This window comes from Microtus oregoni, unplaced genomic scaffold, assembly GCF_018167655.1.
Source record: "Microtus oregoni isolate MIOR12 unplaced genomic scaffold, Mior012 000002F_ref0000024, whole genome shotgun sequence".
Classification (NCBI taxonomy): domain Eukaryota; kingdom Metazoa; phylum Chordata; class Mammalia; order Rodentia; family Cricetidae; genus Microtus; species Microtus oregoni.
In genome coordinates, this window is record NW_024543061.1 from 29,614,844 (window position 1) to 29,638,564 (window position 23,721).

A 23,721-nucleotide genomic window follows, 5' to 3' on the forward strand; every position below is an offset into this window, starting at 1 on the left:
CAAAACAAAAACCATAAGCCATTAATTTTAAAAAAAGACAAATTGGTTTATCAAAATTAAAGATCTCAGATATGGATTAAAAGAAAACCTACAGATTGGGAGTAATAAACTCCATAACTATTATTTAATAAAGGACCTGTGTCCCAAACACAAAAGAAATTCTTCACATCAACATTACAGAATACGGAATAAAAATGCATAAAAGAATGGTGTAGTCATTCATAAAAAATCTTCTACCATACCCTCCTGGATATTGGAAGTAGACAAGATTGCCGGGCAAAAATTGGGAACTTGGGGGTAGGGTGGGATGGGGGTAAGGGGAAATGGGGAGAGAAAAGTGAGAAGGGGAGGATGGGGGGAGCTTGGGGGAATGGGATGGTTGGGATAAAGGAAGGGTGGATATGGGAGCAGGGAAGTATATATTTTAATTAAGGGAGCCATTTTAGGGTTGGCAAGAGACTTGACTCTAGAGGGGTTCCCAGGCGTCCAGGGAGATGTCCCCAGCTAGTTCCTTGGGCAGCTGAGGAGAGGGAGCCTGAAATGGCCCTATCTTATAGCCATACTGATGAATATCTTGCATATCACCATAGAACCTTCATCTGGTGATGGATGGAGATAGGGACAGAGACCCACGTTGGAACACTGGACTGAGCTCCCAAGGTCCAAATGAGGAGCAGAAGGAGGGAGCAAGGAAGTCAGGACCACGAAGGGTGCACCCACCCACTGAGACAGTGGAGCTGATCTATTGGGAGCTCACCAAGGCCAGCTGGACTGGGACTGAAAAAGCATGGGATAAAACCAGACTCTCTGAACATGGCAGACAATGAAGGCTGATGAGAAGTCAAGGACAATGGCACTGGGTTTTGATCCTACTACATGTACTGGCTTTGTGGGAGCCTAGCCTGTTTGGCTGCTCACCTTCCTAGACCTGGATGGAGTGGGGAGGACCTTGACTTCCCACAGGGCAGGGAACCCTGACTGCTCTTCGGACTGGAGAGGGAGGGGGAGAGGAGTCGGGGGAGGGGGAGGGAAATGGGAGGCGGGGAGGAGACGGAAATTTTTAATTAAAAAAAAAAATCTTCTACCAGATAACACACAACATACTAAATAGCAAGCAATACAAACTTATTCTGCCATACTAGTTCTGGACATGGAAGTTTGTTCTTTCCACTGGATATAGACCCCTAGACAGGACAAAGGTACAACTGTACCCACCCATGTGTGCTATTAACATATGTCCATACTGATAGCCAGCTGCAACCGAATACATGGTTCATAGATCCAGGAACTGACCATTCCCCACAGCCCTCACAAACAGGTCAGAAGCCTCCAGAGAGAGAAGACTGCCAAGGTACTACGGAGAGGTAGGTGAACAGACATCCCAAAGTGGTCAAAAGGCAGGACCCACACACCCAGATTTTATTTGGCTTATCCTAAGTGATGACCATACATAGAAGACAGAGAACTTGATTTATAAATGTGGATTTCTAGCTGTCACCTGAGAAGTATAGGCTATAGGCCCTCTGCTCCAACCCACTGCCCCAGCCCATTACCATGTGCTACCTGGAAGGTCAAGGTGTGGTCCCACTGCTCAGGCTCAAGGGGATTCCTGATTCTTTCCTCTTTCTATGGTCTGGCCCTATGCTGGGTCCCAGAGGCAAGTTTCATCAAAGAGGAATCTGAGTCCAAGCCCCCTGACCTGCTGATCACTGTCAGAGAAAAGCAGGGTCCAGTCTTGCTCAGGCACATCTAGTTCACAGTGAAAGCACACTTGCTTTCCCTCCAGTAGTGAGAAGGATAAGGAGTCAGGAGATGCAGTCAAATTCCTGTTTGGCACCTCTGTACCTCTGAGGGAAACAAACCAGCTGTCTTGAGCCCTGACTTTTGTCTTTGCAACATCTGCCAAAACCACCTACTTCCTTAGAAATTCTTTTCTGGGAAAATTGTTTAAAAACCAAAATCACTCAAATAACAAAAACAAAGAAAAAAAAAGCTCTGTGCCATAAACGCATACTCTGAGACACAGAATAAAAGTCCAACAAGACTGGAAGCAACATGCACACTGGTTACAACACAAAGGAAGGGGCATTTGTACCAATGTGACTGCAGCAGAGGGCAGAGGAAAATGAGCTGTATTCAGATTTGTCGCTGTGCTAAAACACTGACCAAAAACCCAACTTGTGGAGGAAAAGGTTCTCAGGTCACAGTATAGCACTGAGGACAGTCAGGACAGAAATCCCAATCAGGAGCTTGAGGCAGAAGCCATGGAGTAAGCTCCTTATTGGTTTGCTCTCTCTAGTTCATTCTCAACTATCTTCCTTACTCAGCCCAGGCCCATCTGCTTAGGAACGGCACTGCCCACAGTGGGCTGGGTCCTCCTGCATTAGTCAGCAATCGAGGAAACACCCCACATCTATACCCACAGGCTAATCTGATAGAGGCAATTCTCAGCTGAGGTTCCTTCTTCCCAGATGACTTAGTTTGTATTAAGCTGAGAACAAAAACTAAGCAATATATAGGCAGGCCTGGCCTTACACAGGGCATCTTTCAAGACAGTCTTCGCAGGGAACTCAAGGTACAAAATGTGACCAATACAGTGCTATTAACAGAGCAGGAATGCGGAACACAGAGACATGCCTGACTCTGCACAGGTGTGTGTGTGTGTGTGTGTGTGTGTGTGTGTGTGTGTGTGATGGTGCTAAATAACTATCTGAATACCAACACTTCTGCTCCCACATAACAATGGCTCATAGTGTTGTGGGTGACATCATCAAACCACTTCTATCATCTTAGCAGAGAAGACTTCTAAGGCAGCTATGGGTGCAGTCATAGGAGCCAGGCTCCTTCTACAGGAAGAAATTATCACTAGGGAGGAAGGAAGGCTAGAGGGAGCCCCACAGATTTTGGCTAGTGCCGGGAACTCTCACCCAGCAGCAATATGTGCCGTGTGGGGAATATATCTTCATCTGTCATTATAAGTATGAATTTAAGGGCTACTATACCCTAGTGTATTTTCTGTTTTCCACCAAGGTTCAGAAGAAATGATGATCCACTATCAGTGAAGTACCAGTGCCTAGATCTCGGTTTGTATGATCATTCTCCAGTAAAAAGAACCAGAGACTTCTGGGAGAATCTTCCAGGGCTATGACAGGAAATAACTAGATGAGCAAAGAGTACCTCAAAGTCAGGAAATACTCAAAGTACAGACAGTTGTGTCAAGGGGGCACAGGAGCCAGACTGAGAGAGTACCCAGTTGTAAAGGATGAAACCTTTATTAATTTAGCACTGGATTATAACATGAAGTATAAAGTCCATATCCACAGTCTACACTGCCCAAGATGCCTAATTGAATTACCAGATGGGGAGGAGAGGCACATCCCTCATGGGGAAGATTCTAAATAACAACAGTGAGATATTGTTTCCTTAAGGAGGTGAGGCTTCCCCTTCCTACCAAGCTTCTGCCCACGAGGAGTGAGGTCATATGGGTGCACACTGAACACAGGGCTCAAATATTCCTAACAATCACAAAGGGAAGGTTGAAAACGCCTGGGGGATGTCCATCAACTGAAGAAAGGCCAAGAATCCAGGTAACTAAGTACAGACTATGTTCCAGAGAGAAAAAAGAAAAACGTTGGGAATCATGTAAAGAGGTGAGATGCCAGAAGAGGTTGGATAAACAGTCTTTGTGGGATGCGCTGGGGAAGGGAGCCAAAATCACACTTTGAGTTAAGAAGGCAGCTCTGGGAATAGCCAGTGGGCATTCTAGCCAAAGGGCAAACCTGAAGCACAAATCCAGTGGGGAAATGCAGTGACTCCTCCTGTGTGGCAGCCATTGCTGGAGAAGAAATCCATAATTTATTTTCCATATCTTGGGATGCTGTAACCAGGTGCTACCTTGAAAGGAGGCCCAAGTTACTTTTGGCCCTGCAAATGAGGAACAAATGCAACTTAGGGAGACTGGGCACATGCTATGGTGTCTGTGTAGGAGATGACGATGAAAGAAAGACAAGGAATAGAGTTGGGTACAGAGAAGCTTAGGTAGGACAGCACTCATGCTGTGATCTGTGGTCCTGATCTCCCTCTGTGGCAAAGTAAAATCCCTGAGGATTTCTGTGGAGGTCCTGAGTCTGTGATGCTGTGGGATGGTCTTTCTGTATGCTGTGAATATGTGTTGCTCCCACTGGCCTATGGCAAGGCAAGATAGAGCCAGACAGGAAATCCAAACAGAGATATAGGAGAAGGGCAAAGTCTGGAAGATGCCAGCCAGGCACCAAGGAAGCAAGACATGTAAAATTTAAGGTAACCAGCCATGAACCACATGGCAAAGCATAGATTAAAAAATATGGGCTAATTTAAATGTAAGAGCTAGCTAATAATAAGCCTGAGCCACCGGTCAAGCATTTAATAAGTAATATTAAACCTCTGAGCATTTATTCAGAAACTTGCGGGTGGGAGGGAAATTTCCTATTACACTATGATCAGAGGATGTGTTCAGCTCAGGAGCTAATTCCCTGGTCTACTGTCTGCTTGAACTGAGAATTCTGGGTCCAGAGTGAGCAGAGGTCTGATCGCTGCAGTTGCCTCCCTCCTTGTATGTGGTTCACTGCTAGGAAGGTCTGAAAGTGTTGGACCAGGAAACAGAGCAATAGCTTTCCTTAGTTCTCCCCTCCAGTGCAGATCTCAGAGCTGTTTGGTTTTCCCACTTTCCAGGGCAATTAGGAAACCTATCAATAGGTCATAGCCTCGTGGCGATACACAGATTAATAGAGATGGATTAATTTAAGATATAAGAGCTAGCTAGAAATATGATAGAGTCATTGGCCAAGTAGTATTGGAATTAATATAGTTTCTGTTTAATTATTCGGGTCTGGGCAGTCGGGAAAAGAAAGGGCAGCCTCCACCTCCACCAGGCAGTTAAGAGCATGGCAGAGACCAGCCCTGGCTTTCCTTTACTCCCATAATCCTTCTTTACAGGCTTCCCACCTCTGCCCAGCCATCACATGTTACAGATATTCAAGAAGGAAGGCCTTCTCTTTCCAAACTCTCATTATCAGGAGTCCTGGGTCCCAATGAATCACTTGGTAGCAGAATGTTGTGCCTAGTACACTAAAAGCCCTAGGTTCAGTCTTTGGTGCCACATATTCAAAAGGGGCAAGATGGTAACTAGGATAGGTGTGGTGGTGCATGTATGTAATCCCAGCATTTGGGAGGCAGGGTGGGAGGGTCACGAGTTCATTAAGTGTCACAAAGACCAGTGGCATTCTAGCTAGCTCTCACTGTCATCCTCACCAGAACTACCATACCAGCACCACACACCCACAAGGGGTCTTTATATGGCTAGGGACCCTGACTCTACTTCCTTCCTGTACTGATCCCTCAGTCCTTCCCCTTGCTTATGCTCCCTAAGCCCAGAGCACACTGTACCTAATGGACTACATAGGACCAGAACCTTTCCCCTTGGACAGCACACCAAGCCCCTCCAGGACCAGTTGGCATGGAGTCACTTAATAAATTTCCACAATCCCTATCCCTATAACATCTGATTCATCAAAATGAGCTGAGTTCCCAAGTAAGGGTAGAATTATATGCAGAACTTTAGGAAGCATAGTTAGCTTCGTGCTTTGCAGTTAGCTTTGCGGCAGTGTGACCTGTTCACTGGAGAGGAAAGATGTCCAGAATGTTTAAGAGTAGGCAGTCGCCCAAAGCACTGTCATAGAACTGGGCCACAGTCTGTATGTGCTATATGGCTACTGTGGAGCTATTGGGGAAAAGCTGGCCCATGGCATCTGCTTTTGGCAGGACAAGGTCTGCTGTAGACACTCTTCAGTAAGGTGCTTAGTGATTAGGCATATCTTATTTTAAAAACTCTGAAGAAAATGCTAAAATCTATCTTCCTTCTACTTAAGGGGAAAGCTGAAGTGTCCCTGTATTTCCTACTGTGGTGCCTTCATTGGTCCAAGACTGCAAATGGATGCTATGGAAGGGATGAGAGACACAGTATCACACATGTCACCAGGCACGGGGGCCCCTGCTCTGCCAAGCTGCTGACCACTTATATGAGTCAGAGGATCAGGCCCCAGACCTGAACCTCAGCAGGCAGTGTTAGACAATAGGAAGTTGAACCCTGGTGTGGCAAGACACTGCCAGGTAGGAAGGAGGGCAGCCCTGAGCAGGCCAGCCTGGAGCTATACCAGATTACATTGGAAGCAGCTACCTCTACTGGAGCCAAATACAGTAGAAGCAGGACATGAAGGAGGCAGACATCTTTATTGGGTTGTTGGGCTCAGAGCAGACATGCCTTTAGTTAGAGAAGCAAATGAACTCTTTGACTTTGGTTCCTACCAGAGGTACCTGAACACAAGCAACAGGCCTCTGCTCTGGACTCTATTTCCTTTTTAGTGAGACCCAGAGCTGCACAGATGCACTTGCCTCCCTGCAAGCCTGGCCTGGGATTGAAGAGGGCAAACCTAGGCACCTAGTCCCTTTGCAATCTGCATGCCTCCAGGTGCCACAGGACTACAAGGCACAACAGGATACAAATGATCGTGTTTCAGAATGGGCTCCTCTGAGCAGTATGCAGCCCAGTCCAGTGTATGTGTGTATGTGTATGTGTGTGTGTGTGTGGGGGGGGGGTGTTCAGAAGAAACCCACTATAAGTCTCCCAGCATAAAGCACCCAGCTGTGTTCCAAAGAAAGAGCTGTTGCTTCAAAAAGGAGGCCCAGCCTGGCAATCCCATTCTTTTGCCCCTGACCTACATCTGGTCAGCCGTTGTCCAATACAGAATTTGTACAGCAGCCTGAGAATGAAGGAGCCCATTCACAGTGAAAGAAGCCCATGTCTAGAGTAGTGAGGCCCTTATACAGCCACATTAGAGTCACCTAGACCCTAAAACTCATCAACCTATCCTAGCTTTTGCTGACAGTCCTCTCACACCAATACTTGAGGGCATCTTTAAGCTACAAGCCTCCTATGGAGAAGTCTCCCTGGAACCCATTCTCAAGTCACTTACATTCAAGGGCTCTGGCTGACTCCCACATATCCTGCGTGTGTGTATGTGCGCGTGCCCTGGCAAGCAGCTCCACTGCGTGTCAACATGTGGGTCTGCTTTCAATTGTGCTGGAACAATCCTACCTGATAAACAAAAACAGATCCTAAATAACCTTTGGCAAGAAGCATGTTTTTAAAAGAAGAAGGTTCGAGTGAACTGGCAGGAGCAGTGCTTAGGCAAACAAGCATGGTGGAGCCAAGCACCAGCGGCACATCAAAAGTTTCACAGGGCTCCCTACGGACCGTGGCCATGGCCACGGGAAGGAGGCCTGAGCAACCCACTCCTGGCCTTCACAGACTGGTCACCTGCTTCCCACCACTGGCCCCTGACACTTCATGTGATCCACAAGGTCAGGTATTGAGTTGAGCCTTAAGGTTTGAGCTCTGTTCACAGCAAGATGGGGCAAAGACTCTTTCAAAATTTTCCTCTGCTAGATACTACCATGTAAGTTCTCAAAGTTCTCAAGGCATGTTCAGTGGCCTGGGTGTCTCCTGATAGAAAGAGGTTTGGCTGGGAGCCACCATGACTCAGTGGAACTCAGCAACTTATTACACACCCCTGAGTTAGAGCAGGGGACCAGAAGGTCCAAGCTGCCAACCCCAGTCCTATGACCCACCCAGTGTAGGCCACAAGATATCTGATTGCCTGCCCCAGAGCACACTGACCTGCCCTTGGAACACGGCTTTAGCAAATCAGGTTCCTGAGCACTCCAGAGCAAGGGTTCTACAGCACTGACCAGAAGGAGAGCCCCTCATTGTCAAGTCCTTCAGGAAGATGTAACTGAGCCATCTCAAGCACTGCTCTTCAACATGGGGATCCACAGCAAAGTTCTCCTGGAGCCTCATGTGCCAGGCCCAGGTCTTATTCTTACTTGGATTTTAGAATTAAGAGGCACATCCACATCTTCATCTTTCGGGCCACCCAAGCCCCTCCTCTACATACAGTTTTTGGGGCTATAGTGTTTGAATTGGTAGCTAGAAGTAGTCACCCTTTACCACAGTCTAAGCTAAGACTGAGAGTTACCATGGGTGCTTGCAGAGCTCCAAGCTAAGAACTGCCAAGAATTGTTGCAGGGCAGGGTATTGCCTAGGAACCACACAGCAGCTGGAGAGATGGAGTGTGAAAGTGTCAAGAGTGCTTTAAACCATGTAACAATCACTTATAGCAACTATAGAGGCTATGTGCAGGGTACACGTGCACTGGAGCCAGATCTACATGTAAAATACGGGATTTGATTTCTTACAGTCTTCAATTTTTTCCTTACCTATTGAAGGACATTAAGTGCCTTGTTTTGGTGCCTTAGAACAGCAAGAGTGTGGTGTCACTGCCATAGCAGAGGCCAGGAGTACTGAAGTGCTGCATCTACAGAGCATTGCTAGAGAAGATGGCAACCCCTGAGAAAAGGACAGAATCATCTATGCATGTGCACAGGAGGCCACAGCGGGTGCACCAAATAACAGGCCCTGTGTGTTTCTCTGAGGAAAGTACACAGGGAAAGAGCCAAAGGCTGGGAGCAGCAAGCAGAAACAGCTGGAGGGGGAGTGGGGTGCCATGCTCATTACCACAGAGCAAGGCTGCCACTCGTAGAGTAGTCCTAACATGGTGACCCAGAGACAGGGCTACTTCATGGTAAGCTTCAGCTGTGCTGAGTGCCAAGTAGATCAGGCTAGGTTGCAGACAGCGCACAAAGGCACTGGTGGTCATGGGCCCACCAGAACAGGGGAGGCCCCACCAGAGGCCTCTCTAGCAGAGAATGGCTTTCCAGAGCCTGAGCTGGGTGAAGGCACAAAAGGGAGGCAATGGAGACATGGGAGAGTAGAACAAAAGTTCCTCTTTCTCTGGCTCTTTATGTTTTTTCTTTCATAAAAGCCCCACGAGAACCAGATGAATGCTGGCTCGTTGTAAAGAGTTAAACACCAATTACACAGACTAAAACATGAAAGCTCTTTGAGCTCCCTAAATTCCACTGTCTCTCACTCCCCCAAGATAGCCACTGCTCACACTGTACTGTCTCCTTCCAGATCTTTTCTGACGCATTTATACAAACTTGAGTGCATGTGTAAATGGGGCCAAGTTCAATGGTATTTTGAAACCTGCTTCTGCACCTGGCTTTGAATTTATTCCAGCTAGTCAGACCCTTTACTGCAGACCATCAGCAGGTCTGAAGAGTCTCTGTCCTCATCTATCACTTGACTACAGCAGCAGGCTTTGCATACAGGTTGACTGTTAATTTGATGTCATTGGTACCCGGTCTGCGTAGGCTTTGCCTCCACACTCATGACCTCAGAGACTGATATGGGGTATGCTTGCTGTGCTGGGAAGCAGCAGGTGTGTGTGGGAACAGAGACTGAATACTGGCTATGTAGTCCTGGACAAATCTAGCTTCCCATGTGGCAGTGCAACTGTCTATCCACACTATTCATCCCTGCAAGACTCTAGGAACAGCCTAACAAGGGGAGGCAAGCTTTCCCAGGACGGTTGTTGGCTGCAAAGTACCTGCTCTAGACCTATGGCTGTCCACCATGGCTTTCCCCCAACCCCAGCTAAGCTGACTCCCAGAATGCTGGAAGGACTTCAGAGTATCATGAATGGGAGAAGGAATGCTCCAGTGGGTAGGAGCTAAAGTTGCTGTTAAACCTACTGCCTAGGGCTGAGGACAGAAATGGCCACATTTGTTGAAATGGAAAGGCCTGCTCTAGGCTCAGTACTTGAAGGGTTAAGCAGTCTTGCTGCCCAGGCTGCCTGCCTGCCCTCCTGCTTGCTTGCCTGCCTGCCTGCAAGGACTGCATTAAGTAGGCCAGGAGATGGGCCCTGTTGCCTGCCCGTCGGCCGTATGGTTTGCATTAGCAGTGCTCTGCTTGGCAATGTTCCCTCTGGCAGCCTGCCTTCCCTCCCTGCCCCTCCATTCTCCGCCCCAGCTCAAAAGAAAATACTAGGATCCACATATAAAACCAGCGCACTCCCCTCCTGTCTCTTACCCCAGTCTTGAATCAAACAAGCTTTTAAACTCCTGACCTTCCGCCCAGGCACCCCGGTTTGTTTCACAGCAGCAGCAGCAGAGAAGAAGGCAGGAGGTAGGAGGCTGGGAAGCAGGGAGCTGCCCTTTCTGTTACCTGGCCCTAACAGGCAAGGGTTGCCTCTCCTGGGGGTCCCCAGAAGCACCCCTCACCTTTCAGAATGGGGATAGCTCCTGAGGCAAGAACAAGAAATGACTGGGAGCCTGAGAATATCAGAAGCAGCCTTCATGGGTCCTCTATAGCTATGCCTTTTAAACTTTCCTGATCATTTCATGCTAGAGGCCCGAATGCAAGGCTTGGATCTACTGACAGATATAAAACTTTAAGCTGCAAACTTGCCTGTTAGTTTGCATCCTAGTACCTACCAAGTGCGGGTCTCCAATCACCTATACTTTGTTGAAACCCAAGTCACAGTCCTGGCTATAAGCCCTGTTTATGTCTGACATTTGCGGATCTCATTCTAAGCAAGGGTACTGTTACCCAACAGAACCTCAGGCCAGAGGTCTGGGATCATCTATAGCATGTCTCTCTTTCACCATTCCTAAGCTTGGACCTTCACCAAGCCCTGGAAAGGCCACCTCCTCAATACTTTTAAGGCTCACTGGACTGATATCTGATGCCCCCCAACACCTTGAGCTCCTCTCAGTATGAGGCCCTAGCATTAGTCTAGAGGCCCTGTAAGACTGGCCTCAGCTGCTCAGCCCGCCCCTCCCCCCACAGAAGTCTCTGTTCCCACAGACTTCAGATGCCCGCTTCACCTCGAAGGCTTCTAAGCATATATGCCAGGAAAGGAAGCCAGCAGACAGTGAGGTCAGTGGGTACAAATGCAGCACAGGCCAGGTTGGTCCTCAGCACCGTTTCCATATTTGATGTCTTCACAAATGCTGTCCTGATAGCCAGCCCAGGAAGACGCTGTGCCACAGCTGTGTACTGACAGCTCAGGGACCCGCAGGGCAGGCCCAGACACTTGAGTGACCCTTGCCCAGCGTCAGCTCATTTCAATATTCTGAAAAGGACAAAAATCCCCAAACTCTGAATGAACAAAATTTATTTTTTAAGGAAATATGTTATAATGGAGTATTTTACCAAAACTTCAAACGAAAGCAGGCAAGTGTCTCTACTTTAATAAGGCATCTCACTTGCCTGCTCCCTCTGATATTACAAGTCAAAGCCTGTGAATAATTACAGCAATGTTGACAGTGCTTTTATTGTTGTTTTATTTTTATTCTTAAAGAAAGAATGTAAGTATTCAGTTTAAGTGGTGCATTGACTTCACACATACTCAGGAAACACTCAACTTTCCTTTAAGGATAAAAACAAAAACAAAGGTCACAGCTGAGCCTCAGAGTGAAACCAGGTAGGGGAGGGACTGAACCAGGCTGCAGGTGTAGCCAAGTGGGCTGTGCTGGAGAGGGCCAGCAGCTCTCTCCAGTCTCTAGACAGCATGCTGGTTCCCCATGGTGAAGTAAGGGTGTCCTGGCATAGTACTGTCGGGGACATAGAACCCTGCCTGGGCTGAGCTGAGCCTCTTTCCAGGGATAACTGAGTGGTTGGATCCCTTGAATCACTTAAGACTTCTAGCCTATTGTCAAAGACAGCTCTCCTGCCCACTGTCCTGAAGAGTAAACCTAGGAAGAGACTGTGCCACAGCTGTGAGCTGACAGTTCAGGGATCCACATGGCAGGCCCAGATTCACTGTCCACTATCACTTCAATAAGTCACTCAGTCCCCTGTACTGATTAACTTCTAAGAACAGCTGTGACTTGGCATGGCTCCTGCACAAAGCAAGTGCTCACAATGTACTGAATGAAGACCGTGAACATTGAATAAAATCATTCTTCCTATCACTGTCTACCATAGGCCTGCAGAGCAAACAGTTACTGACTCTTCCTCTCTGCAGACAGGTACCAGGTCAGAGCCACTTTAGAGCCCAGCTCTCCTAAACCACTTGATAAGAATCTCCTTAGACCAGTGGTTCTCAACCTTCCTAATGCTTCCATCCTTTAATACAATCCCTCATATTGTAGTGACTCCCAAGCATAAAATTATTTTGTTGCTACTTCATAACTGCAATATTGCTACTGTTGTAAATTGTAATGTAAATATCTGTGTTTTCCTATGGTCTTAGTCAAACCCTGTGAAAGAAAGGCTTGTTCCACCCCAAATGGGTCACGACCCACAGGATAAGAACTGCTGCCTTATGTCATCTCACTATTAGAGACATCCATTCCTTGGCTCCGGCTGACTGGAATCCAGGCAACTGTGATGAGACTGAGTTTTTACAAGCACAGACGTAGTTGTTCCTACAAGCAAAAAGTACTGGCTTAGGGCCTGTTGGACCTCACATTTCAATACCGGGAAAGGACAGGAGTGACATCCTTGTTTGTGGGATTTACTCTACATATATAGGGTAGGAGGCCTTCCTAAAGCACAGGTGGGTCCTGGGGCTCTTGAACAAGTTCACACTGTGGTCACAGGCTGTCTGTGACAAAGGGAGCCTAGGAGAAGCAGAAGGTCTCAAAAGCCCAGAGACCACATTGGGTCCCCAGAACCTACTTCCTGACTCAGCTCCCCTGGAGCCTCTTCTTCTTCCAGATATCCCCTTCCTGTTTCTGCTCTTTGACAGTCCACGAAGCAGCCAGCTCTAGTCTGTTGCTGAAAGAACCTCACATGTCCATCAGCTACCTTAGGTACCACTCACCTGTGGGCCCAACCACTCCTGATGCTGTGCCCTCCTCCTGTTTCATACATCTAAGGGGCAAGACTGGTTTCTGACATGAAGAAATAAAGGACACTCCATCCACTGCAGTCTCCCCAGGACTGATTATACTTAGTGGCCCACCCTCAGCGTGAGATGTGACAGTGACATCTGGAGAGGGCAGCACTGGCTTCACAGAGGCAAGCAGAGTAATAACTTGGACCACACCAGGCCACATGGATCACTGCAGCCAGAGATTCCTTACATTACAGAAAGGCGGCTGGAGACTGCACAGACTAGATGTTGCTAGGTGCCTGTATTGGGCACAGTCCAGCCAACTCAGCATTCCTGCACCAAGGCTACGCCCACCTAGTTCCCAACCCCTGGCTGTCACTCACTTCCCAATAGAGAACCTGTTTCAAGTGCCAAATTGTAGTCCTGTCAGCTCTTGGGTTACTAGCAGCTCACATTTTCCTTGGAGGCACATGTCATATGCCATGGCCAAAGAAGGGCATGGTAGCCCCAAGGCTATGGTGGAAAGGTTGTGGTGAGCCCTTATCCACCATGGCCTACCCTGAGTCAGAGCTTTCCTGGCCATCTTCCCTACCATGAGAAGGAAACAAGGGTGAAAAGGACAAGTGCCTTAAAGCCCTTCTAGATGCTGTCCTCATCAGAAAGGTAGCCTGGACTGCAGAGGAATGATTCACCTATAGTCTAACAATGGGATGCATACTTGGGAGCTGGATGCTGTGCTCTGACAGGGCATGATGCCCAGCTATACCAGCATAGCCCTCTATGAATGTTATTTCTGATCAAATCAGTCTCCTGATCTAGAAACAAAACTGCCTCAGTCCCATTCAGAGTTTGTACAGGATAGGGACCTTGCCTTGTGGTAGAACATACAGACGCAATGGCCACTCTGCGAGTCTGTGAGACTGCCTGCCCAAACTGGTACTCCAACAACAGGCAGATCCCACAGGGATATCCACTAGAAGTGGCCAGACTCTCCTTGTCACCCATCTGCTTTACAGGCATCCACTGGGTGAAGTCCTACTACCAGCAGAGGATGGCAGAAGCCAGATCATCCTGTGGTGTCAACAATAGCAACACCGATCTAACCTAGGCATTGAGGTGCATGCATGGGACCTGCATTATTATAGTTTCTGTCAACTTGATACAAACTTATACTTGAGAAGAGGGAACCTCAATTGAGGAATCACCTCCATCAGATTGGTCTGTGGGCATATCTGTGGGATAGTTTCTTGATTGCTGATTGATGTGGAAGGGCCTTTCCCACTGTAGGTAATATCACCCTTGGGCAGGTGAGCTTACATTGTATACAAACAAACACATTATGCACACAAGCCAGGAGAAGCAAGCCAGTAAGCAGTGTTTCTCCAAAGTTTCTGCTTCAAGTTCCTACGGTGACTTTCTCTAATAACAGACTGTAACTTATAAGCCAAATAAATCCTTAAAAGAGAAAAGTAAATTAGAACAGCTATGCAATCCCCTCACTCTTATCCGAGGATGGTGACATGTTCACCCCTATTTACAGCAGACGGGGAACTACCTGCCCACATAGGAAGTATAAGCCAGTTAGCATGGTTCTGCAAGTTCTGACCCTCAAGAGAAAGGGTGGTAGAAAGTGTGAATTCAGACTGTAGGTGGGAAGACTTTCACGTGTCTCCCAGTCCACATGGCTCTCACTGCAGACAGCCATCCGGTAAGGCAGTATCTGTTTTGGAAGGTTGGTTTTATCTGCGGTCTCAGACCCATAAGTCCATAGATATTCTGGAGGACTAACAACAATGGGACTCTCAAGCCCATAGGGCTGAACATAATTAGCCCTTGTGGGAAGTTCAGCGAATGGGCTACCTAGGGCATTGCTCCAGGCTTGCCCCCTTCCAAGATACCCAGGTTGTAGCTGTCACATCTCATACTGGGACCTAGGCCCAGATGTAGCTTTTCCTGCACAGAACCATGTGCATTCAACCCCTAAGGGAACAGGCTAGACCTGTTGTAGGGTCAAGCCCTCATAGAATGACTACAGGAGGCTCCAAGACTTTTAGCTGGCTCTTTGAGTTGAAGTCAGCTCCAGCTAAATTTCCTACCTACTGGGAGCTTCTGCGGAAGGAAGAGCATACATCCTGCCAGAGCATACATGGAGGTCCCTGCTGACTGGCCTTGAGAAGACTTCAGCACCCATGTCTATTTTATCTTGTGTAAAAGATAGGGCAAAGGACTAGTGGGGATTTTCAGGGTAATACCACTGTCTTCAGATTGCTGCTAATGGCCCACTAGTAATCTATGTGGCTTCAGAGTACAGTCTAGTACCCAGGAAGCAATTTAAATAACTCTATCCTCTCTGGGCTTTCTCCTTGCATCAGGCCAAATTCCAGCTCCATTTCTGAATCCACTACCTCTAAAAGTTATCAAATGTAAGTTGAGAACATGAGACCCTAAGTAGACCAGCCCCACAAAGTTTCTGATTCACCCACAGCATCTGATCAGTCAGGCCTCCCTAGTAGCATTGTGGGCCTTGCACTATACCTGAGGGTAGAGTGTCAAAACATAAAACGGTGAATTAACATAGTAAAAATGGTAATTTTACCAAAAGCCATCTACAGATTCAATGCAATACCCAGCAAAATCCCAGAAAAATTATTCACAGACCTCCAAAGAACGGTACTCAACTTCATATGGAAAAACAAAAAACCCAGAATAGCCAAAACAATCCTGTATAATAAAAGAACTTCTGGAGGCATCTCAATCCCTGACTTCAAACTCTACTACGGAGCTACAGTACTGAAAACAGCCTGGTATTGGCATAAAAACAGACAGGAGGACCAATGGAACCAAATCGAAGATCCGAATATTAATCCACACACCTTCGAACACCTGATTTTTGACAAAGTAGCAAAAAATACCAAATGGAAAAAAGAAAGCATACTTAACAAATGGTGCTGGCATAACTTGATATCAACATGTAGAAGAATGAAAATAGATCCATATCTATTACCATGCACAAAATTCAAGTCCAAATAGATCAAAGACCTCAACATAAAGCCAGCCACACTGAACCTCGTAGAAGAGAAAGTGGGATGTAGTAATAGGAGCGGCGGGGCTGCGTCCTCAGCACCCTGGCCGCCTGGCTAGCTTATGCCCCGAAATAATTACACGGACACTGTATTCTTTTAAACACTGCTTGGCCCATTTCTATCTAGCCTCTTCTAGGCTAATTCTCACATATTAATTTAGCCCATTTCTAATAATGTGTAGCACCGCTAGGTGCGCTTACCGGGAAGATTCTAGCCTACGTCCATCCCGGGTCGGAGCTTAATTGAGTGTGTCTGCCCGGGAGCGGGGCATGGCATCTCTTCTGAGGCGTCTGCTCCCGAGAGGAGAGCTGTCGAGTCTGAGCTTACTTTCTCTTCCTCCCAGCATTCTGTTCTGTTTTCTCCACCCACCTGTGTTCTAACCTATGAGGGCCAGCCAAGCAGTTTCTTTATTTTTTTTAACCAATGACCTTCCTCCATCAGTGGGAAGTACACTTGAATGCATTGGCACAGGAATACCACTTCCTAAATACAACCCGAGGTAGCACAGACACTGAGAGATACAATTAATAAATGGGACCTCCTGAAACTGAAAAGCTTCTGTAAAGCAAAGGACACAGTCAACAAGATAAGACAACAGCCTACAGAATGAGAAAAGATCTTCACCAACCCCACATCAGACAGAGGTCTGATCTCCAAAATACACAAATAACTCAAGAAATTGGTCATCAAAAGAACAAATAAAAAAAAATGGAGTACAATCCCAGAGAATTTAGACAACAAAGCGGACACTAAGAGAGACTTACATAGATATAATCTACATGGAAAGTAGAAAGTAGAAAAAGAGAAGATCTTCTGAGTAAACTGGGTGCATGGAGACCTTGAAGGAGAATTGAAGCGGGGAGGGGAGAGCCAGGGAGAGGAGCATAGAAAAATATAGAGCTCAATAAATATTAAAAAAAATGGGGCACAGACCTAAACAGATAACTCTCAGCAGAGGAATCTAAAATGGCTGAAAGACACTTAAGGCAATGCTCAACCATCCTTTGCCATCAGAGAAATGCAAATCAAAACAACTCTGAGATTCCATCTTACACCTGTAAGAATGGCCAAGATCAAAAACACTGATGACAACTTATGCTGGAGAGGTTGTGGGGTAAAGGGAACACTCCTGCATTGCTTGTAGGAGTACAAGCTGGTACAGCCCCTTTGGATGTCAGTGTGGCAATTTCTCTGAAAATTAGGAAACAACCTTCCTCAATATCCAGTAATACCACTTTTGGGTATATATCCAAAGGATGATAAATTATGCCACAAGGACATGTGTTCAACTATGTTCATAGCAGCATTGTTTGTCATTGCCAAAACCTAGAAACAACCTAAATGCCCCTTGACCAAAGAATGGATAAGGAAAATTTGGTACATTTACACAATGAAGTACTACATAGCAGAAAAAAATAATGACATCTTGAATTTTGCAAGAAAATGGATGGAGCTAGAAAACATCATATTGAGTGAGGTAACCCAGATCCAGAAAGACAATTATCACATGAACTCACTCATAAGTGGTTTTTAAACATAAAGCAAAGAAAATCAGCCTACAAACCACAATCCCAGAGAACCTAGACAACAATGAGGACCCTAAGAGAGAATACATAGATCTAATCTACATGGGAATTAGAAAAAGACAAGATCTCCTGAGTAAATTGGGAGCATGGGGTCCTTGGGAGAGGGTTGAAGGGGAGGGGAGAGGCAGGGAGGGGAGCAGAGAAAACTGTAGAGCTCAATAAAATCAATAAAAGTAAAAAAAAAAAAAACAGCATAAAACTGTGGCCAGAAGAAGATGAAGGGGAGACCTACCCAATTCAGCACTGGAGGGATGTTGGCACCATGGAGGTGCATGTTGGGATCAGTGTGTCAAGCTGCAGATAATATTTGGACTGACATAGTGTAGTAGTTATTGGAATTGAGGGGGTGAAAAAGCCTTCAGGATTTCCACAGGAACAAAACTTGCATAAAATGCTGAATGCAACTTCTGTTGACAGCAAAGAACCTTCCTCCCTGCCACCTGCCTCCTGAGATTAATCTCCTGCTCTCACCTGCCAGTGTCCATCCTCAGCCAAGCCCTGCTAAGACCACAGGATATTACAGCTTCACTACAAAAGTGATTCACATCCTTAAGAAAGAAGGCAAAGTCTCATGAGCTAGTGTATCCTGGACTGTTTGCTGTATAAAGCTCAGATCAACACTTGAGCTGCAATTCTCTAAGGACTAAGCAAAAAGGATTATGGGGTCGGGGCGTTCTATGTGAGGTTGATGGCTGAGACAGAGACAATAACAATGACAGAGGCAGAAAGCCCTACCCATAATCCCTTTTGTAGATATACTGTGTAATCTTGCTAAATCATGGTGGACTAACCAAGGAGGATGTGATGTGATGTAACTGTTCCATGGAGTAGAGGGGAAAGCCTCAAAAATACAGTCAATATATGCCCAGAGCCTGAGCTGCAAAGTAGGTTGCTACCTCCCGTTTTCCTACCAAACAGTTACACTGCTTTCTATCAACAGATCCCAGCTCTCTCAAAGAACCCCCCCCCCCCCAAAGTCTTGCAGCTCTAGGGTGCTCATGTACTGTAGCCAGCCAGTCAGAACACCTAACTTTTCTTGGCTACAGTGATGAGCTTAGGCTTACACTCTTGACAGCCGAAGAGAAGGCTCTGTTCCTGCCACTTGGGGTGCTTCTGGCTGAGAGCAGATGTTCTGGCCTGACGGGCTTGAGATGTGGCTCTCAAAGAACCCAGTCCTGAGGTAGGTGGTTCCCAGAAATCTTCAGTCTCTACTTCTAGGCCCTTCTTCTTGCTTCTCCCTCTTTCTTGTGTCTCCCAAGGAATGGTAGCTGATGATATTTATGATCTTCCATTCCAGGCATTACCTCCTTCCTCTCCAGTGTCTGAAGGCTGGCTTTCCTGCCTTAGCTTCCCAAGGCCCAGGACTTCACTTTAACTTTCTCTCACTGACAGAGGAAGGGAACCCTACCCAATCAGATTGGCCTTCTGGGATAGAGTAGTACTAGGGATTAACCATAGGAGTATGACATCTCAGATGTGAAGGCTTCTGGAAACGTAGAAAGGTAAATGTATGGCATGGAGAATAGGCTTGATACCAGAAGATCTGCAGAGGGGCTTCCCCAGTTTCGTGACAGGACTGACCTAGTTTCTACCTCACTTAAGGCTATTACACTGAGAGCAGCAGGTAGTCCTGAGAGGCTCTAGGTCTGACACTGAGGCTTAGGTGCCAGTTTCAGGAAAGCTTACAATCTGCCAAGCCATGAGAGGACTACAGGGTATACATTGAGACCATAGGTCTAGACAGCTGAGCAGGTCAGAGACCTGGACACAGGCAGTTGTCTGTCTAAGGTAGCTCTGTCAATGCTAGGTGTAGTAAAAAGGTGGAACAGAAGGCAGGGTGAGGTGAAGGAGTGGTAGCAGTGGCCTCAGTGGGCACAGCCATGGCTTTTGGCTACCAAGCAAGAGCTGATCTACTCAAAGGGTAGCCCCACAGTTCTCCCCTGACTGTGACAATTTCTACCACTGCATCTCTCCTGCTCTGCTGCTCCACTAGAGTGAGCAAGGGCCTCCAAGCCCAGGCTTCTGGCACCCCCAGGCACATGCAGATCTGGAGAACAGGCTCCACAAGTCTCCATTGACAAAACTAACCTATAAAAGCATTAAATTCATAGGAAGCCTGCTTTCAGCAAAGCTCTTCTAAAAAAAAAAAAAAAAAAAACAACAACAACAACAGCTATCTATGAAGCCAGGATATAACTTCTAGATGAAAATCAGACAAAGAAAGAGCAGCTTCCTAGATCAGGGCCTGGCCTTAGCCCTAGACATAGGATGAGCTGCTCTCCCAAACAAGACCACATGGTGACCCTAGGGTACATCTCTACCTCTGCTTACTGACGAAGCATCAGGACACTGCCTTAAAGAGTAGACACAGCTGGGCGGTCATGGTGCACACCTTTAATCCCAGCACCCAGGAGAGAGAGGCAGGTAGATCTCTGTGAGTTTGAGGCCAGCCTAGTATACAGAGTGAGTTCCAGGACAGCCAGAGATACACAGAGAACCCCTGTCTCAAAAAACAACAACAACAAAAAAAAAACCAAAAAAAAAAAAAAAAAAGGAGGAGACATAGCCTCAGGAGAAGGTAAACATGGCCTCCAAGGACACCCATTATCCAATACCAATCAAATGCAACTGAAAAACAATTATTTGCTCTAGGGTCTTTTTCTCCTATTAATCACATATTTGTAGGGGTCATCCAGGGACTAGTCCTGAGGACAGATGGACAGCTAGGATGTCAGCATCAATGGAAATAAAAACTCAGAGACAAATATTGCCATGGCAAGCTGAGTGTCAGGCTAAGTGCTCACAGGCCCAGGTCAGGAGAGCAGCTTTCCAAAGGGAGAGACCTGCAGTTTTGAGAGTGCAAAGGACCTTAGGGACTGTTAGCAGAGCACACCAAGGCTGAGATAAGAAAAGCAGACAGAGCCAGCCTTGGTGGCACAAGCCTTTAATCTCAGTGCTTGAAAGGCAAAGGTAGGCAGATCTCTGAGTTCAAAGATAGCATGGTCTACATAGTGAGTTATAGGCTATAAGGGTATATAATGCGACCCTGTCTCAATTCTTTTTTAACTTAAAAAAGAAATAGTAGTAGAAGGAGGTAGAGGTCTGTGGAAGTGAGGAAAATTATTCTTCCCATATGTTATAATCTCAGCCACCTTGTAACCAATTTCTAAGAGCCAAGACAAAGGTAAAAGCAACAATGCCCCATAGTGTAGAATTTTTCCTATTCTTCTCTAGAGCAAAATAAGTCTGACCATGACAACTTTGGAGGAATACGCTATCAAATTCTGACCCTCTACATGTCTCATAAACTAAGTATCTACTATGCTACTAATCCATCTCACCACTATCCCAGCAACGGCTGAGCTGTCTGCAAAGGACATCGCATTTCATAAAGTCCTTCAGCAGCCCTTAGAGATGGTGTCTTTACAGCCCGGCCACACCACGTTTATCTCTCTGAATCTACAAAAAGAGTTCCCCAAGTGACACCAAGAGGTGACAAAGAGGCAAAAATGTTAACTCAGATACTGTCACTCCTAGTGCAAGCCTTGCCAAGCACTACCCCAATCCTCCCGAATCCCTTGCCCCACAACCCTGGCCAGAAGCAAGCACAGTTTGTCAGCACTAAATCAGTGTAGCACAGAGAGGCTGAGCCCAAAGAGCAGGAAGATGCCAGGTATGTTCTGAAGCCCCAGCATGCTCTTTTCCATGTCTGAGGCTCTGACAGTTTCTGATATTACAACCCAGTAGTCAATCACCATCAGGAATATGATTCGCATACAATCCCCAGATAAAATCTCACCAGATGGATCCCCTAACCTATAGACCCAAGACAGCCAGAAAGCTGTGACTCTCAGGATGTTTGCTGTAAAACCTTTCTGGGATCTAAATGAGAATTTCCTCACTCAGCTAATCAGCCCCAGCCGGGAATGGACATGGCAGCAGAAACAGACAAGGTATGGCCGGGGGATGCACTGTTAATTTGGAATGGCTGTGTCCTGCCTCCAAGGAGTTCACACGGTCAGATGTGTCCGCATCTATTAGTGAAATCTGACAAGGATGGTACTGTGCTTTGGAAGAAGGCCACGGTTTATGATGCCTTTCATGCTTGACAGGCACTGGTCACGAATCACAGCCAATGGAGGAGTTATAGGTCAAGAAACTGGGACTTAGGCTCCGAGGTGAGCGTCTGTGCACGTGCTGCCCATGAGAGCCTCTGAAGAGAATGTCAACATGCCCACAAAGCTTCTGGGCACATGATAGGCCTTGTCTGGGGGCAGGACACCAACAGTCCAATCCCAGACCCACTTCTCTGGTTCTGTGCTCAGAGTTGTCATAGTTTTTTTCTCATTCATATATATTTAAAGGATACATGAATTTTTAAGCCAAGAAGGACTATCACTTCATGTATGTAGTATTCCAGCCCATTTTGTCAGGTCTCTGCACCTTCCTGTCCAGGGATGCTGCTAGTTCAAGTCTCTGACATGTAGGATATGCCATGTGCACACAGGGATCTGTGCTATTAAACATGAGGGGTCCCATACATCCTTCCTCAACAAGCCCTCTTCCATCCCAGCTTCTTCTGAGATGTTTGACTGGGTCCACCAGGCACACCCTAATGTCTTCAATGAAAGGAAGCCCCCCACTACAGTTGTGCTTTCTCAACAGCTGTCCCCTAATTCCAGTATCCTTAGCAGTCTAAACAGTCTGAGAATCTGTGGACTAACCACACCTTAATAGCTCTTCCTTGATTCGTTCCTTTCTCCCCATACCTCACTTTTAAGTGTGCTTGAAAATCTTAGCTGACTATCCAAATATATCACAAGTTCTGCGTTCCCTGACCTACTAGTAAGATTCCTGAGAAGTCACCTGGGAATATAGGTATACCACAGCAAGAGAAGAGCTGGATGTACAGGTGCTAAACATCTGTCACAAGCTTGAGGTTACAGGTCAGGATGTAGATGGGTAAAAAGGGTGGCCAGGGGTTTCAGATCATATCCCCACACAAATGTCTGTTTGCCTACCCAGGATGGGGAATGTTGGTTTTATCTTCCCTCCAAGCCCTTGTTCTCGGCCCTGCAGCTACTGACTCTGCCATCAAAAGCCTTCTCTACTCCTTCAAATGCCCAAAAGACCCCTATATTAAAGCTCACCCCTGAAAGCGCCATTACAACTCTTTCCTATCTTTAGTTCCTCTCTCAAGCTGCCAATATGTGTTTGCCCAGAGTGGAAGGAGCTAGTCTAGCTGGCCCTACAGGTCTACCTTGCTGAACACAGGAATTGTTCAGAAATTTAGCATCAATTTTCTTTCTGTTCCAACTAAGAGTTAGCACATAGTCACAGCTCTCTTCTTGTTTTCAATTTTCATAATTTTATGCTTTATTTTGTACAATCTATACTTGTAATCCCTGGCTTTAAAAGGCTTCGTCTTATGTGATCTTCAGAGGAATATCTACACTGGGGGAAGAGAAGGGGATTTTAATCCACAATTATCCTTAGGAAAGGACAGGGCCTTGCTGCCCAGTTCTGACTGCATCATCCATGGAGTCTCTGGATTTATAAGAACTCAGTCTCTCCCGGACCCCAAATTGGATCTCCCTGCTTTCTTCTACCTTCCTTCATGTGACATACAACACTATTCATCTCTGTCCCTAGAAAATGCCCTTTCCTGTGCCCAACCACACTGTTCCAAACCAAAGATGGCAAAAGTTACAGGAATAGGATGACCCTTTCTTGCTCAGGACAAGGGCTGAGCTTTGGCCTGCTTGCTCAGTGCCCAGACATATGCTTAAACATGGGCATTATGCTGTAAGATCTTACGCTAGGCAAACACTCCACCACTGAGCTCTTGTCAGTTCCACTCCTCCCGCCCCAACACATACACTTTTTCTTTTGGAGACAGGAGCATATTAAGGTCCCCAGCCTCGGCTTCTTTAATAGCTGGGATTACAGGTGGGTACCACTAGGTCTAATTAAGTAATACCTTCTAAATAAAGTCATTATCAAAGTCAAACAGGCCATGGTACCTGAAGAAGGAGGAGATGGGGAGAACATAAGCCTTCATTCTTCCTAAGGGTATTCAAAGGGCTTTCAGGGCACCTGCTGTGGTCACTGAGAAGGCAGAGTGATCTGTATTAGTGGCATAGTGGACGGCTGCACCAAAACTGCAAGGGATTTAAGATTCTTATGGCTAAGAAAAAGGTGTCTGAGCTCTAATGCCTGGTTTAGTGGCACGCACACACGCGTGATCTTAGCACTGAGGGGGCTGAGGCAGGA

The 23,721-nt window shown here is 46.6% G+C and overlaps 1 protein-coding gene across 3 annotated transcripts in view; it reads right to left on the reverse strand.

Moving 5' to 3' along the window:
• Nucleotides 1–23,721, reverse strand: part of Eefsec (eukaryotic elongation factor, selenocysteine-tRNA specific) — a 214,559-nt gene that overhangs the window by 77,376 nt on the left and 113,462 nt on the right. The window lies entirely within an intron of this gene.